The sequence below is a fragment of the Mobula hypostoma genome, chromosome 12 (genome assembly GCF_963921235.1).
Source record: "Mobula hypostoma chromosome 12, sMobHyp1.1, whole genome shotgun sequence".
Lineage (NCBI taxonomy): Eukaryota > Metazoa > Chordata > Chondrichthyes > Myliobatiformes > Myliobatidae > Mobula > Mobula hypostoma.
Genome location: NC_086108.1, coordinates 96,547,315 through 96,563,848, shown reverse-complemented (window position 1 = coordinate 96,563,848; position 16,534 = coordinate 96,547,315). Strand labels below are relative to the sequence as shown.

The 16,534-nt window shown below is 43.5% G+C and overlaps 1 protein-coding gene across 1 annotated transcript in view; it reads left to right on the top strand.

Annotated features, from left to right (window-relative positions):
* Positions 1-13,692: 13,692 nt before the first annotated feature.
* Positions 13,693-16,534, top strand: part of cdc7 (cell division cycle 7 homolog (S. cerevisiae)) — a 99,354-nt gene continuing 96,512 nt past the window's right edge. Inside the window, exon 1 of the mRNA XM_063065047.1 lies at positions 13,693-13,798. The gene's annotated coding sequence lies outside the window, so the exon portion shown is untranslated. The remainder of the gene's footprint in view (positions 13,799-16,534) is intronic.

Here is a 16,534-nt window from a genome sequence, read left to right as displayed (position 1 = left end):
CTCTTCTGCCATTCTATCATGCCTGATTTATTATCCTTCTCAACCTTCAACACCCTTAATAATCATGAACATATCAAGCTCCGTGTTAAATTTTACCCAATAACCTGGCCTCCACAGCCATCTGTGGCAATGAATCTGGCTAAAGAATTTCATCGTAAACTCTGTTCTAAAGGGGATGTCCTTGTAATTCTGAGGCTCACACACAGAGTAGATGCTGCCTGACCTACTGTATTCATCCAGCATTTTGTGTATGTAAGGGGGTTTTGTCTTTTATGTTACTGTGTAGGCTAATTAAAATAGCTTCTTTGTTATGTTATACTTGGGAATGCTTCTTTGTTATGTTAAACGCTGAGAAAGTCCTTCCCGCTAGCAGGTTGTTTTGTATTATCTACTGATATGAGGATGAATGAACCAATTGTGATAGTTGTTATGCTTTTGGTGTGTCTGAAGATATTGTACGCGCGGGGTTTTGGGGCAGAAGGCGGGAGAGAGAGACAGAGGATGGAGCAGGTGCTGTGAGTCCGCTAATGGGGTTGGACCCCGAGCGGGGCGTTCGGTGAGGAGGGGAGACGGAGACGGACTTGTGTGGAGCGTCTGGTCTACCACTGTTGTTGGTCCCAGGTGGCCAGTTGAGGTGGTCCGAGGGGTCGCCAGGTGAAGAAGGGTCCAGAGCTCCAACTGTATGTGCACGAAGAGACTGAACTTTGATAAGTGTGGCACCTTTTATTTTCCTTTTATATTTTATTCTCTATTAAATATATAGTTCCAGTAATATCTATAAACTGTAAATTACTTAATCATATCTGGTGTATTGTCTGTTATTTGGGTGGGGTGGGGTACATCACACAGCATCCACACAAACTAATTACCCAGTTTGCCAGGGCCAAGGGCTGTTTCCCTAGAAGACAGTGAGCCGAGCGACCCTGGGGCTGGTGGGGGGGCGGGGGCTACATGTATATTACAAATGTTATTCTTTGAAACACTCACAAGATGCTGGAGGAACTCAGCAGGCCTGGGTACATCTATGGAATGGAATAAACTGTCAATATTTCTTTTCCTTTTCTTCCTTAGGTGTTTATCTAACTTATCCTTAAATGCATTTATGCTAATCTTTTGCTGACATTCATTTGCAAAGAATTTGCACAATTTTTGTTTCCCAATATCTGATACAATATTGCTGTGAATGTGTAAATGATACATCTAATACCCAAATCACGATTGTTTATATAGTTGATAGAGGACAATGAACCTAGCAGCCACCCTCACAGAATAACACACACAAAATGCTGGAGGAACTCAGCAGGTCAGGCAGCATCGATGGAAAAAAATGAAGAGTCAACATTTGGAAAGTGAGCCCATTGGTTGTGGAATCAGTTGTGTTGGGGTGAGTGACGTTATCCACTCTGGTTCAGGAGCCTGATGGTTGAGAGGTAATAACTGTTCCTGAACCTGGTGGTGTGGGACCTAAGGCTCCTGTACCTCCTTTCTGATGTCAGCAGCAAGAAGAGAGCAAGGTCCGGATGTTTCCTGCTTTATAGAACCAGTTTGTTATCCAATCACTCCCACGGGGTTGAGATCAGTTCATCTCCACACGACCAGCACAGTGACATCAGTAGAGTTACTGCCTCACTACTCCAGTGACCCAGGGGCAATCCTTACCTCCAATCCTGTCAGTACGTTCACTGCAGAAACCCCCTGAGATCACGAGCATTTGCTTTCCTGTCCCGGAGATATACAGATTAGTAGGTAACTGGCCATTGTAAATTGTCCCAGCGCATGAGTAATTATGAGAAACCTGCGGTGTAGTTGGGAACATGGGGAGAAAAAACTTGGATTAGTATAGAACATAGAACATAAGGATAGGTCTTTTGGTCCACAATGTCTTTGCCAACCATGATGCCAGTTTAAACTAATTCTATCTGCCTACACATGATCCATATCTCTCCGTTCCCCAGCCTGTTCATGTGCCTGTGGAGGTGCCATTTAATTATTGCTGTTCTACCTGCTTGCACAATCTCTGACAACATTTTCCAGGTGCCTATAGCCATCTTTGTAAAAATAACTTGCCTCTTAAGATTCCTTTAATGTTTTCCCCTCACATCTTAAAGCTATGCCCCTTTGTTAGAGGGAAATCAAAATAAAGAGCTGCAGACACTGAAAGTCTGAGATAAAAGCAGAAAAAAAATTGGGTAGTTTTCAGCAGATCAGCCAGCACATATCTCTGTCTGTGGAAAGAGATATGGAACCCTTCGTCAGATGAATGACATAAGGGACTATTGATGCTGGAACCTGAAGCAGAAAATGAGCTGGTGGAGGAATTCAGCGGGTCAAGCAGCATTATGGTTGATAGGTTCTTGATTAGTAAGAGCGACAAATGTTAGGGGGAGGAGGCATGAGAATGGGGTTGAGAGGAATAATAACTCAGGGAGGGGGTGGGGTGGAGAGGGGTGGGTGAGGGAAGGGAGGGAGGGGTGGGTGGGGAGGAGGAGAGAGAAAAAAATTGGACCGAGACCCTTCATCTGGAATGGAAAGGAAAGGGAAAAGTCAGATAAGAAGTCGGGAGGAGGGGAGGAAGAAGTACAAGGTGGCAGGTGGTAGGTGAAACTGGGAGGGAGGAGGGAATAAAGCAAAGAGCTGGGAAGTTGATTGGTGAAAGAGATACAGGGCTGGAGAAGGGGGGATCTGATGGGAGAGGACAGAAGGCCATGGAAGAAAGGGAAGAGGGAGGAGCACCAGAGGGAGGTGATGGGCTAGGAAGGAGATAAGGTGAGAGACGGAAACAGGAGTGGGGAATGGTGAAGGAGAGGAGGGGAGCGATTACCAGAAGTTAGAGAAGTCAATGTTCATGCCATCAGACTGGAGGCTACCCAGACAGAATATAATGTGTTGCTCCTCCAACCTGAGTGCGGCCTCATCCTGGCAATAGAGAAATGTTGGAATGGGAATGGGAAGTAGAATTGAAATGAGTGGCCATCAGGAAATCCCACTTTTTGGGCGGGTAGAGCAAAGGTGGTCAACAAAACAGTCTCCCAATCTACATCAAGTCTCACCAAGCACAGTAAGTGACCACGACAGACGCATGGGAGTAATGTTGCCTCACCTGGAAGGACTGTTTGGGCCCTGAATGGTGGTGAGAGAGGAGATGTGGGGTAGGTGTGGCACTTGTTCCACTGGCAAGGATGCAAGGTAGTGTTCATGGATTCATGGACTATTCAGAGATGATAGCAGAGGTGAAGAAGCTGTTGCTAAAATGTTGAGAGTGGGTCTTCTGGCTTAGATAATAAATTTACTTTGAACTTTGAAAGTATAAAATGTGGCTGTGCTACCACATCTATGACCAGCAGCCGCAGCGTGAGGACGTGCAGCTCTTTTTGGTTTCTGGCTTGTACAGAAACACTCCAGAAGTTACTGTTCCATTTCCTGGGCTTTGCACTCTACCCATCACATTAAAGTATCAGTTCCACTTGTGACCCACTTTCGTAATTCAATTCCACTGAATTCCATGGAATAGTATTTTGACAGGGGAGTTCAATTGCAGCTATGACGATCTCAGGGAAAACTCCTTTCTGCCCTTTTTAACGCAATTATGAATCCAACATTTTCCGCAAACCAACCTTCCCTGTTTTATCAATATTTTCTGTTTTTAGTTCAGAGTTCAAAGTAAATTTATTATCAAAGTACATATATACTACCCTGACATTCATTTTCTTGCAGGCATTCAAAGTAGAATGAAGAATACAACGGAATCAATGAAAAATTACACACAAAGACTGACAAGCCACCAATGTGCAAAAGACGAACTGTGCAAGTACAAAAAGCAACAAATAATAATAATAAATAAGTAATAGAGAGAACATGTGCTGCAGAGTCTTTGAAAGTGAATCCGTAAGTTGTGTTCAATAATCAGTTCAGTGTGAAAATGTCCTTGCCCGTTCAGGAGCCTAATGGTTGAAGGGTATTAACATTTCCTGAAACTGTTGGTACAGGTGGTAAGGCTCCTGTACCTCCTTCCTGATGGCAGCAGTAAGAAGAGAGCGTGGGTGAGGATCCTTGATGATGGATGCTGCTTTCCTGTGACAGTGTTCCATGTAGATGTGCTCAATGGTGGAGAGGGTTTTTCCTGTGATTTGTCACCTTCAGTCGACTTCTTCGTTCTTGGGCAGTGGTGTTTCCATACCAGGCTGCGATGCCAACCAGTCATGATACTCTCCACAGCTTTTATTTCAGATTTCCGGCAGTTTTTTTGATTTTTTTTCAATTACATATAAATTACTTGATTCTGCATGGGTGAACTGTATTAGCTTATTGCTGCCAGAGAGAAAAAAGCATCTCTACTCTGAGAGAGACTTTGAATCATAGAGAAGTATAGTACAGAAACAGCCTGTTCAGCCCACTTAGTTTGAGCTGAACCATTTAAACTGCCCACTCCCATCGACCCCTATCCGGACCCTCCGTACCCCTACCATCCATGTACCTATCCAAATTTCTCTTAAATGTTGAAATCGAGCTTGCATGCACCACCTGCACTGGCAGCTCGTTCCACACTCTCACGGCCCTCTGAGTGGAGATGTTTCTCCTCAGTCAGCGAGGCAACCACTTACTACAACTCTCTGGATTCTCCCACAAAGTTAATGTCTAATCCAATTTACGACACCACCTTGAATGCAGAATGACTGAACCTTCTTGACCAACTTCCCACATGGGACATTTTCAAATGCCTTGTTAAAGATCATGTCAACAACATCCACTGCCTTGCCTTCATCAACTTTCTTGGTAACTTCCTCGAAATATTCTAGAAAATTAGTTAGACATGACCTACTGTGGTAAACCATACATATATATGTTGTAACTGGGTTACCGGTCTGGACACGCCCCTCTGCTGACTGCCCCTGGGGCTCCTCCCACAGACCCCTGAATAAAGACGATTGTGCCACTGCTCCTCCCTCAGTCCAGGGGCAGATACTCAGCATGATGGAGGTCACATTTTACTGCTAATAAAAGCCTTTCAGTATTTACTCTACTTCCAGTCTTTTGGAGTTATTGATGGTGCATCACCTACCGTGCACAAGACCATTCTGACCATCCCTAATCAGTCCATGTCTATCCAAATACTCATATACCCTTGGAATACCTTCCAATAACTTTTCCACTACTGATGTCAGGCTCTGGATGACGGACCTTCATCCTTCTTTCTCTCTGCAGATGCTCCCTAACCTGGTGAGTGCTTCCAGCATTCACTATAATTTAAATATGATGCATATCATAAAATGAATAAACTTAAACCATCCTAATTAGTTGGAGCTAAAGTAAAATTTCATTAGCAATGTTATAGTGGAACCAGTAAGACAATACTATTGAGAGTACAGTACATTACAATTAATTATTCGCAATTGGTTTCAATAAATGTTGCTGCTGCAGTCTATTTAATAGAAACATTTTGTTTTGAAGACCTGAACTTTTGTAAGGCAAATTACATTTTAGTTCTTGGGATGAGCCCAAGACTTCCATGGTTTTCAAGTATCCTCACTTGCAGATCTTGAAACAGTTTATTAGTCAGGGTCTCAAAGGTTATCAGATGAAGGCAGGGGAATGGGGTTGAGAGGGATAATAAATCAGTCATGATGGAATGACAGAGCAGACGCAGCCAAATGGCCTAATTCAGTTCCTGTGTCTTTTGGTCTTGTCTTATGGAGAAAAATATTCAGTCAAGGCCAAATGGTCTAATTCTCTTCCAGAGTCTTATGGTCTTATGTCATGTAAAGTGAACATGAATAACTTAGGCCAGTTATTTCAATGAGATTGTTGGCAACAATTGGCATACAAATTTCTCCGTCCAAAGCAAATAATTTGAATTTAGTTGGAAAATGTATATGTCTCACTATATTACTGTGAGTTATTATGCCTTGTCTCAATAAATTATTACTCAATTGCAGTCAAACATTTTACCTCATCACAAGTGACTGCTTTTCTATTCAGACTATGACATAAACTGACATTTAAATAGTTTATAAACTCAGTACAGATGACCAGCTGGTCGAGCATGAACGGAATTTCCAGGTGGTGATATCAATTTTAAAAATGTTTAACTTGATCCCCAATATTCTTCCTTACTTTATTTTTTTAAGTCGAGTTAATCCATGTTTAAAATCGGTGTGCATCAGAGGTGAAATACATGTTATACAAGCAAGTTGAACATTTTGCATAATCTTTATTGAATGAAGTTCTGGCCTTTAGAAGAATAGGATTCAATATGTCATACAGGGATTTTTTTTCCATATCTGTTTTGATTTTGCTTTCAATTAGCATTATGAGTCAGGGTCATTTCAGAGTCAATGCTTCATGGGAAAAGTTATCTTTAGTTATTCGTTTTCTTCAGGAAATTAAATGAATTATAAAATCTGCCAGAAACAGTGAGAATTTCCTGTTTCATTCTAGGTAATGCAACTTCAAGGGGGCACAGGTTTCTTTTCCATGTTTTTATTCAGTTTCTCATTGAAAATCTGAAAAGCAATTAACCTACTAACTGGTACGTGTTTGGACTGTGGGGGGGGAAACTGGAGCTTCCGAAGGAAACACGGGCAGTCACAGAACGTACAAACCGCTTACAGGCAGTGGCAGGAATATGATCTAAATTATTATTGTTACTCTTTCACACATTTGATTACTAAAGTGAAAAGAAATTTATTATGTAATCACCGGCAAGCATACTATACCGCTGAATTTAAAATTATATTCATTGAACTCTGTAGCTGGTTTTCAGTTCAAATGGAAATAGTTAGACTATTATGTTTTGTAACTCCAAAACATAGAACTAAATTGAAAGAAAAAGGCAGAAGCCCAGAGAAAACAGGCTTTTACTTTAAGTAAGGTGCGTATGTTGACGTGGTGGCATGATGACGTTAGCCATTCATATACTTTTACTTGTAACCTGTAATGAATTATTTAAATGAATAAGAATGCTAAATCAAACAATATATTTACAATATTACTCAAATATTACTGAAATATTGAACATAGAACATAGAATAGTACAGCACAGTACAGGCCCTTCGGCCCACAATGTTGTGCCGACCCTCAAACCCTGCCTCCCATATAAACTCCCACCTTAAATTCCTCCATATACCTGTCTAGTAGTCTCTTAAACTTCACTAGTGTATCTGCCTCCACCACTGACTCAGGCAGTGCATTCCACGCACCAACCACTCTCTGAGTAAAAAACCTTCCTCTAATATCCCCCTTGAACTTCCCACCCCTTACCTTAAAGCCATGTCCTCTTGTATTGAGCAGTGGTGCCCTGGGGAAGAGGTGCTGGCTATCCAATCTATCTATTTCTCTTATTATCTTGTACACCTCTATCATGTCTCCTCTCATCCTCCTTCTCTCCAAAGAGTAAAGCCCTAGCTCCCTTAATCTCTGATCATAATGCATACTCTCTAAACCAGGCAGCATCCTGGTAAATCTCCTCTGTACCCTTTCCAATGCTTCCACGTCCTTCCTATAGTGAGGTGACCAGAACTGGACACAGTACTCCAAGTGTGGCCTAACCAGAGTTTCATAGAGCTGCATCATTACATCGCGACTCTTAAATTCTATCCCTCAACTTATGAAAGCTAACACCCCATAAGCTTTGTTAACTACCCTATCTACCTGTGAGGCAACTTTCAGGGATCTGTGGACATGTACCCCGAGATCCCTCTGCTCCTCCACACTACCAAGTATCCTGCCATTTACTTTGTACTCTGCCTTGGAGTTTGTCCTTCCAAAGTGTACTTACCTCACACTTCTTCGGGTTGAACTCCATCTGCCACTTCTCAGCCCACTTCTGCATCCTATCAATGTCTCTCTGCAATCTTCAATAATCCTCTACACTATCTACAAGACCACCAACCTTTGTGTCATCTGCAAACTTGCCAACCCACCCTTCTACCCCCATATCCAGGTCATTAATAAAAATGACGAAAATTAGAGGTCCCAGAACAGATCCTTGTGGGACACCACCAGTCACAATCCTCCAATCTGACTGTACTCCCTCCACCACCACCCTCTGCCTTCTGCAGGCAAGCCAATTCTGAATCCACCTGGCCAAACTTCCCTGGATCCCATGCCTTCTGACTTTCTGAATAAGCCTACCATGTGGAACCTTGACAAATGCCTTACTAAAATCCATATAGATCACATCCACTGCACTACCCTCATCTATATGCCTGGTCACCATTCCCATGGACAACGAGGACATAAAGATCCTAGCCAGAGGCTCAGTAATCTCCTCCCTCGCCTCATGGAGCAGCCTGGGGAATATTCCGCCAGACCCCAGGGACTTATCCATCCTAATGTATTTTAACAACTCCAACACCTCCTCTCCCTTAATATCAACATGCTCCATAACATCAACCTCACTCATATTGTCCTCACCGTCATCAAGTTCCCTCTCATTGGTGAATACCGAAGAGAAGTATTCATTGAGGACCTCGCTCACTTCCACAGCCTCCAGGCACATCTTCCCACCTTTATCTCTAATCGGTCCTACCTTCACACCTGTCATCCTTTTTTCTTCACATAATTGAAGAATGCCTTGGGGTTTTCCTTTACCCTACTCACCAAGGCCTTCTCATGCCCCCTTCTTGCTCTTCTCAGCCCCTTCTTAAGCTCCTTTCTTGCTTCCCTATATTCCTCAATAGACCCATCTGATCCTTGCTTCCTAAACCTCATGTATGCTGCCTTCTTCCACCTGACTAGATTTTCCACCTCACTTGTCACCCATGGTTCCTTCACCCTACCATTCTTTATCTTCCTCACCAGGACAAATTTATCCCTAACATCCCGCAAGAGATCCCTAAACATCGACCACATGTCCGTAGTACATTTCCCTGCAAAAACATCATCCCAATTCACACCTGCAAGTTCTAGCCTTATAGCCTCATAACTTGGCCTTGCCCAATTAAAAATTTTCCTGTCCTCTCTGATTCTATCCTTTTCCATGATAATGCTAAAGGCCAGGGAGTGGTGGTCACTGTCCCCCAGATGCTCACCCACTGAGAGATCTGTGACCTGACCTGGTTCATTACCTAGTACTAGATCTAGTATGGCATTCCCCCTAGTCAGCCTGTTCACATACTGTGACAGGAATCCATCCTGGACACATTTAACAAACTCTGCCCCATCTAAACCCTTGGAACTAATCAGGTGCCAATCAATATTAGGGAAGTTAAAGTCACCAATGATAACAACCCTGCTATTTTTGCACCTTTCCAAAATCTGCCTCCCAATCTGCTCCTTGGTATCTCTGCTGCTATCAGGGAGCCTATAGAATACTCCCAAAAGAGTAACTGCTCCCTTCCTGTTCCTGACTTCTACCCATACTGACTCAAAAGAGCATCCTGCTACATTACCCACCCTTCCTGTAGCTGTAATAGTATCCCTGACCAGTAATGCCACCCCTCCTCCCCTTCCCCCCCTCTCTATCCCTTTTAAAGCACTGAAATCCAGGAATATTGAGAATCCATTCCTGCCCTGGTGCCAGCCAAGTCTCTGTAATGGCCACTACATCACAATTTCATGTATATATCCAAGCTCTCAGTTCATCACCTTTGTTCCTGATGCTTCTTGCATTGAGGTACACACACTTCAGCCCTTCTACCTTACTGTCTTTACACCGTTTATTCTGCTTCTCTTTCCTCAAAGCCTCTCTATATGTTAGATCTGGCTTTACTCCATGCACTTGTTTCACTGCTCTATCGCGCCGGATCCCATCCCCCTTGCAAATTAGTTTAAACGCTCCCGAACCATGCTAGCAAACCTACCTGTAAGGATATTGCTCCCCCTCAAGTTCAGGTGCAACCCATCCAATCTGTACAGGTCCCACCTTCCCCAGAAGAGATCCCAAAGGTCCAAAAATCTAAAACCCTGCTCCCTGCACCAACTCCTCAGCCACGCATTCAACTGCCATCTCCTCCAATTCTTACATTCACTGTCACGTAGCACTGGCAGCAATCCTGAGAACGCCACCCTTGAGGTCCTGTTCTTCAGCCTTCTGCCGAATTCCCGAAACTCACACTTCAGGACCTCATCCCTCTTCCTGCCTATGTCGTTTGTACCAACATGTATCAAGACTTCTGGTTGCTTTCCCTCTCGTACCAGGATGTCGTGCACCCGGTCAGAGACATCCCGGACCCTAGCACCCGGGAGGCAACAAACCATGTGGGTGTCCTTCTCACATCCACAAAATCTCCTGTCTGCTCCCCTGACTATAGAGTCTCCAACGACGACAGCTCTCCTCTTCTCCGTCCCATGCTTCTGCACCACCGGGTCAGAATCAGTGCTGGAGGCCCTGCCACCGTGGCTCACACCTGGTCGGTCGTCCCCGCCAACAGTATCCAGGACAGCAAACTTAATATTCAGAGGAATGGCTACAGGGGTGCTCTGCACTACCTGTCTGCTCACCTTCGCTTTCCCCTCTCTGACTGTCATCCAACGACCTGCTTCCAACAGCCTAGGTGTGACTACCTCCCTGTAGCTCTCATCTATGACTGCCTCATTCTCCCTTATGAGTCGAAGGTCATCCAGCTGCTGCTCCAGATTCCTTACGCGGTCTTTGAGATCGCCCAGCTGTATGCACTTCTGGCAGATGTGACTCTGCGGGAGAGGGGAGTTCCCCCAAGACTGCCACATCTCACATGAGAGGCACATCACCGTCTATTAAGTACACAACATTCCTCCCTAAGTAACTATAAACTTCACCTCAATACAGAATGCATTTCAATTTATATTATAAATTGTACAGTATATAATCTATGAACCATATATTATACAATAGAACTATTATATAGACACTCACTGTATAGTAAATTTTAAATGATCCCATTCAGGCCTAAAGACAATTGCTAGGGAGGATTTCTCACTCATGTGGGATAATGGCTTTCTTGGCAAGGGTGGGAGTTTTCACTCTGTTTGGCGGGTGAGACTTGTAGTTGTGTAGGTGAGACTTGCAGGTTCTGAGGCCTCCTTCATGGTAATTGTAGGAGTTCACTCTGCGATTGCAGGAAATGGTTCTGACAGCTCTGAATACCTTTCTTCTGGACATGTGGCATCCCGAACACTGCATGACAAGCTTCTCGATCTGCTGATCTATCCCAGGCCACCAGACAAGACTTTGAACCTATGTTTTCACTTTGACCACACTTAGATGGTCGGCATGTAGCTCCTCCAAAACTTTAGCTCTCAGCTTGGATGGTACAATAACTGCCAGTTTTCACATAAGGCAACCTCTGTCAAAGACGAGTTTATCCCGGCACTGTTGAAAACGAGGGAATTGGAGTTTCTGCTGCACATTACAGCAATTTTGGGTTGCCATGTGGACATGGGACAGTGTGGGTTCTTTTTTAGTTTCCCATTGGATGAGCTCTGCAGTAAATGGGAGACTTTCAATTTGCATAAGAGAGAATACATGAAGGGAAGAGTCCTCTTCTGTAAATTTTTCAGGTACTTCTTTTCCGAGGGTAAACGGGACAATCTATCAGTACTTCCATCATAAGTCATTCACTTGAATTTGATATTTTAATTGTGTTCTCCAGGAGACAGAGCCCATCTCTGCATTTGTGCTGCTAATCTTAGCGGAGCATCCTTCTCTGAATTGAAAGTGGACCCTGGTGGTTGATGAGTAATGAGGGTAAACTCTCTCCCATACAAGTACTAGTTGAAACATTTTACACCCCAAACCAGACTCAAGGCCTCTCTGTACATCTGAGTGTAATTTTTCTCCCTGAGCGGTAAGGGAACATGATGCCACGACTGTATGGCGTTCACTTCCATCATTCATAAATAACACCTGACATGACTGCACCTATACCATAAGGCACAAGGTCACCGGGAAGCTTCACTGGAAGATGTGGATCATCCTGTGAGAGTACAGTCTCTGACATCACCCTTTCCTTCACCTTTTGAAAAGCTACCTCACACTGCTTTGTCCACTGACATTTCTTCCCGGTCTGTCGTAATGAGTTTAAGGCATGGAGGACAGGCACCTGTTACAGTAATCGACAAATCCTGAAAAAAGACCACAACTGTGAGATGTCCTTTGGCCACTGCTGGTCTTTTCTCAGCACACTTGTGTAATTCTTGTTCATCAATGCTGTGACCACAGTACGTGATGCTTGGTTTAAATAATTCACACTTGTTGCTTTGTGCTCTGAGTCTATAATCTTCGAGTCTTTTTAACACTATCATGTGATTTTGAAGATGTTCCTTGTCATACTTACCAGTAACAGTGAGGTCATTCAGGTAACACTGAATGCCTGGGCAGCCTTGCATCACCTGGTCTATAGCTTTCTGCCAGAGTGCAGGTGCAAATGCTACTCCAGAAATAAGCCTATAATAGCAATAACACCCTTTGTGAGTGTTTATGGTGAGAAACACTTTGGACCCTCTTCCATCTAATGACCTTAAAATCACCACAGTTCCTGACAGATCCATTCTTCTTGGCTACTGAGAAAACTGATCTTGCCCATGGGCTCCACTCAACCTTGGAAAGAATTCCTTTAGCCTCCTTGCGATCTAGATCACTGGCTACTTTATCACTGATGATATAGATGGACTTTGTAAAATTTGTGTGGCATTTTCACATAATACTATTTTACCCTTGACGTGTTTGAGTTTTCCAATTACTTTGGACACTGCTGTGGCATCATCTAATACCGTTCCAATTCATTTTCAGTTGATTCTATTGTAGGGGATGTGGCATGCAAGTGGTGGAGGGATCTCCAATCAATTTGACCTTGTCTCAGCCGATCACTTCCCCACAATGATGGCCTTCTTGATTTTACTACATACAAGCCCAAAGTGGCTCGTTGGTTGTTGTATTTCACTGTAACAGATGTCATTCCCGCAGGAGTTATCTCTTCTTCAGTATGAGTTCTTAGTTGGATATCAGCAGGCTTCAGTTCAGTATCTTTGAAATGCCATAGAAACCATAGAAAAACTACAGCACAGAAACAGGCCTTTTAGCCCTTCTTGGCTGTGCCGAACCATTTTCTGCCTAGTCCCACTGACCTGTACACAGACCATATCCCTCCATACACCTCCCATCCATATATCTGTTCAATTTATTCTTAAATGTTAAAAAAGCACTTACCACCTCATCTGCCGTCCAGACTCATTTTTGAAATGACTGAAATAGCTGAGTACGCCCACAGGAAAAAGAAACTCAGGGTTGTATGTGGTGACATGTATATACACAGATAATAAATTTTACTTTGAACTTTGATGTGTCTGCCAATACTACTCAAGCAAAAGGAGATGCCTCGAACTACCTGTCACCCAACCTTTCCCCTTGAGGGAGGTAATCTAACCGCCAAAGGAGAGACCTAATGCAGTCTGGTTACATGAACTCCTATGAAGATAGATTAAAATCCATTTTCGGTGTATTAAAGCGCGTTTGTCATTGTACCTGTAACTCAACATATTTTGTCCATATTGAGAATAAATTCGATTTGGGATTGAATTTCATCATGGAAGTTTTCCGCGAGCCATGGAGAGCAATTTGTATTTTCCAGTGGTGTCGAAGGGTGATGTGTTGGAGTGCGACAGGCAGAGAACCATTTCACCAGATGCCCCAGTGAAGATGTTCTGATATGAGTTATACAGAGTCCTGGGCGTCGACGCGTGTGCGTAATACAGATGGAGGGGCGTGGCTGCGTCAGTTTCGGCGGGGAGTTTGTTGGCCGAATATTTGCAGGAGCGATGGCGGCGGCTCTCAGGGGTTTCGGAAGCGTGGGTACAGCTCAGTGATGACTTGTGGTTACCGGTAAGGGTCTGGCGGCGCACGGCGAGCTCGGAAAAGTGGGCACAGCTCGGTAACCGGCGGCGGACCGGGGTTTGGCTTTATTGGCCGGCGGCGTTGTTTGGGGTTCAGTATGGCCGCTCCGGTAACAAAGCGCTGGCCCCTCGTTTGTTGTTGGGATGGCGCCAGGTCGTGGGAGGTTCACGTTTAATTTAGATAGGGATTAAAAGTAATGGAGAACAGAAGATCAGTATGTAGCACGGATACACAATGGGCTGCAGATGCTGGGAGTTAGTGTATTAATGGGATTTTATTTGTAAATGTTCTTGGTAACTTGAGATGTGTATGACTGTCATGAAACGTCAACATTTTTAGATAAGAGGAACTTATCTATAATTTAAGCAGGTTGTGTTTGTCTATTATTGTGAGTTAGATGAAGATCAGACCATATTTTATGAGTGGTGAGAACCAGGTAATTGCAAAGGGTTTATAAACTTTTGCATGCAACTGTAGCGCTTTATGGCTTAAGTACAAAACCCATACTTTAAAGGCCTCTCATTTTTACTATAGTGAAATGTCCTCTTAATCATCATGTAGCCTTATGGCATAGAAGGAAACCATTTGACCCTTCTGACCTCTGAGTCTGCTGTCTCAGAGTAATCTCATTAATGACATAATTTCTCTCTGACCCGTACCTCTCACCTCTACTGTACTCCTGTATGAGTCTGCTCAGTGTGCACTGGATCACATTCTTGCCTCATTCTGCTGAATCCCAACTCCTAAAGAGTTTCTGAACGGTTAATTCAGGCCCAGGAAATTTGTTGAAGCTCGATGGCATTGGCATATTTGTGCGATTTGCTTGCACCACTACTTTCCAGAAAGTAACCTTACTTTTAATATTCAAATTTCAAAGTAAATTTATTATCAAGGTACGTGCAGAACCGTGCAAAAGTCTTAGGCACATATAGGGTGCCTAGACTTGTGCACAGTACTGTATTTATCAATGTGGAGCAAAGAGCAAGTTTGTAAATGTGATGGATGGAAAGGATGGTGGAGCACCGCAGGAAGGATGTGGGACAGGTGGCAGAGAGGGATTGCCAAGGGCGGGAGTGGTATGGGTGCAGACACACCCAACCTTGAGACACTAGGCAAGGTCATTTGATTCCAAACAACTGGTTTACTGATCATTAAAGAATGTCTCTCTGGTGCTTCCCACTCCCTCCCCTCTCCCTTCCCCTTTTCCCAGCCATGTCCCTCTCCCTGTCACCTTTGGCTCTCAGTCCACAATAGAGACCCAAATCAGAATCAGGTTTATCATCAGTCACATATATCATGAATTTTTTTTGCAGTGGCAGTACAGTGCAATACATAAAATTACTACAGTACTAAGTAAAAGTCTTGGGCTATATATATATATACTTTTGCACAGTACTCTATATGTCACCATATAGAACCATGAGATTCATTTTTTTATGGGCTTTCACAGTAGGTATAAAGAAACACTATAGAATCAATGAAGAACCGCACATAAGCCAGAAAAACAACCCATGTGCAAAATATATTTAAAAAAGCAGTAAATATTGAAAATATGAGATGAAGAGTAGTTAACAGTGAGTCCATCAGTTGTGGGAACATTTCAGAGTTGGGTTGAGTGAATTTATCTCCTCTGGTTCAAGTGCCTGATGGTTGAGGAGTATTAACTGTTCCTGCACTCTGTGGTGTGGGTCCTGAATCTCCAGTACCTCCTTCCTGATAGTAGCAGTGAGAAGAGGGCATGGCCCAGTTGGTGAGGATTGATGACGGTTGCTGCTTTCCTGTGATCATCATCATCTTCAGGTGCCATGCCCAGATTGAGCTTTGACTGCCATGGCCCACAAACTCCGGTTTCGGGTCAAGTGGATCAATTCATTGGTATTCACTTCTAGTTCTCTGGCTGCTGTCTCCATCATCACAAACATGAGGAAATCTGCAGATGCTGGAATTTCAAGCAACACACATAAAAGTTGCTGGTGAACACTGCAGGCCAGGCAGCATCTCTAGGAAGAGGTACAGTCAACGTCTCGGCCCAGAACGTCGACTGTACCTCTTCCTAGAGATGCTGCCTGGCTTGCTGCATTCACCAGCAACTTTTATGTGTGTTGCTTGTCTCCATCATCATTTGTCTTTGCCTTCCTTTTGCTTTCTTCCCTTCAATCTTTCCCATAATTACCATGCATTCTAACTCCTCTTTCCTAATCACATGTCCAATGAAGTTACGTTGCCTTTGCATGATCTCATACATTATTTCTCTTTTTGTGCTTGCTCTGTTCATGACATCCTCGTTAGATATTTGTTTCGTCCATGATATTCTTTGCTTCCTCCTCAAAAACCACATCTCTGCTGCTTTAATTCATTTCCTCATGTTACTAGATATTGTCCAACATTCTGAACCATATAACGTAACATTTCAGTGCTCTGAGGTGGGTTGTCGTGCCTACGTTAGTGTTGGTCAATATACTCTTCATTCTTGTAAAGGTGTCTTTTGCCATCCCTATTCTTCTTTTGACGTCCATGTCGCACCTGGCATCTGATGTCACCCAGCTTCCTAAGTAGCAGAAGTTCTGTACTTGTTTTATGTCTTCGCTGTTTATTCTCAGCCTGCAGATAGGATTCTCCTTCTTTTTGGATATCACCATACATTCTGTCTTTCTGCGATTGATAGACCCATTTTTGCACTTTCTTCAACAATTGTATCAATCAAGTTTTGTAGTTCTTCCTCCG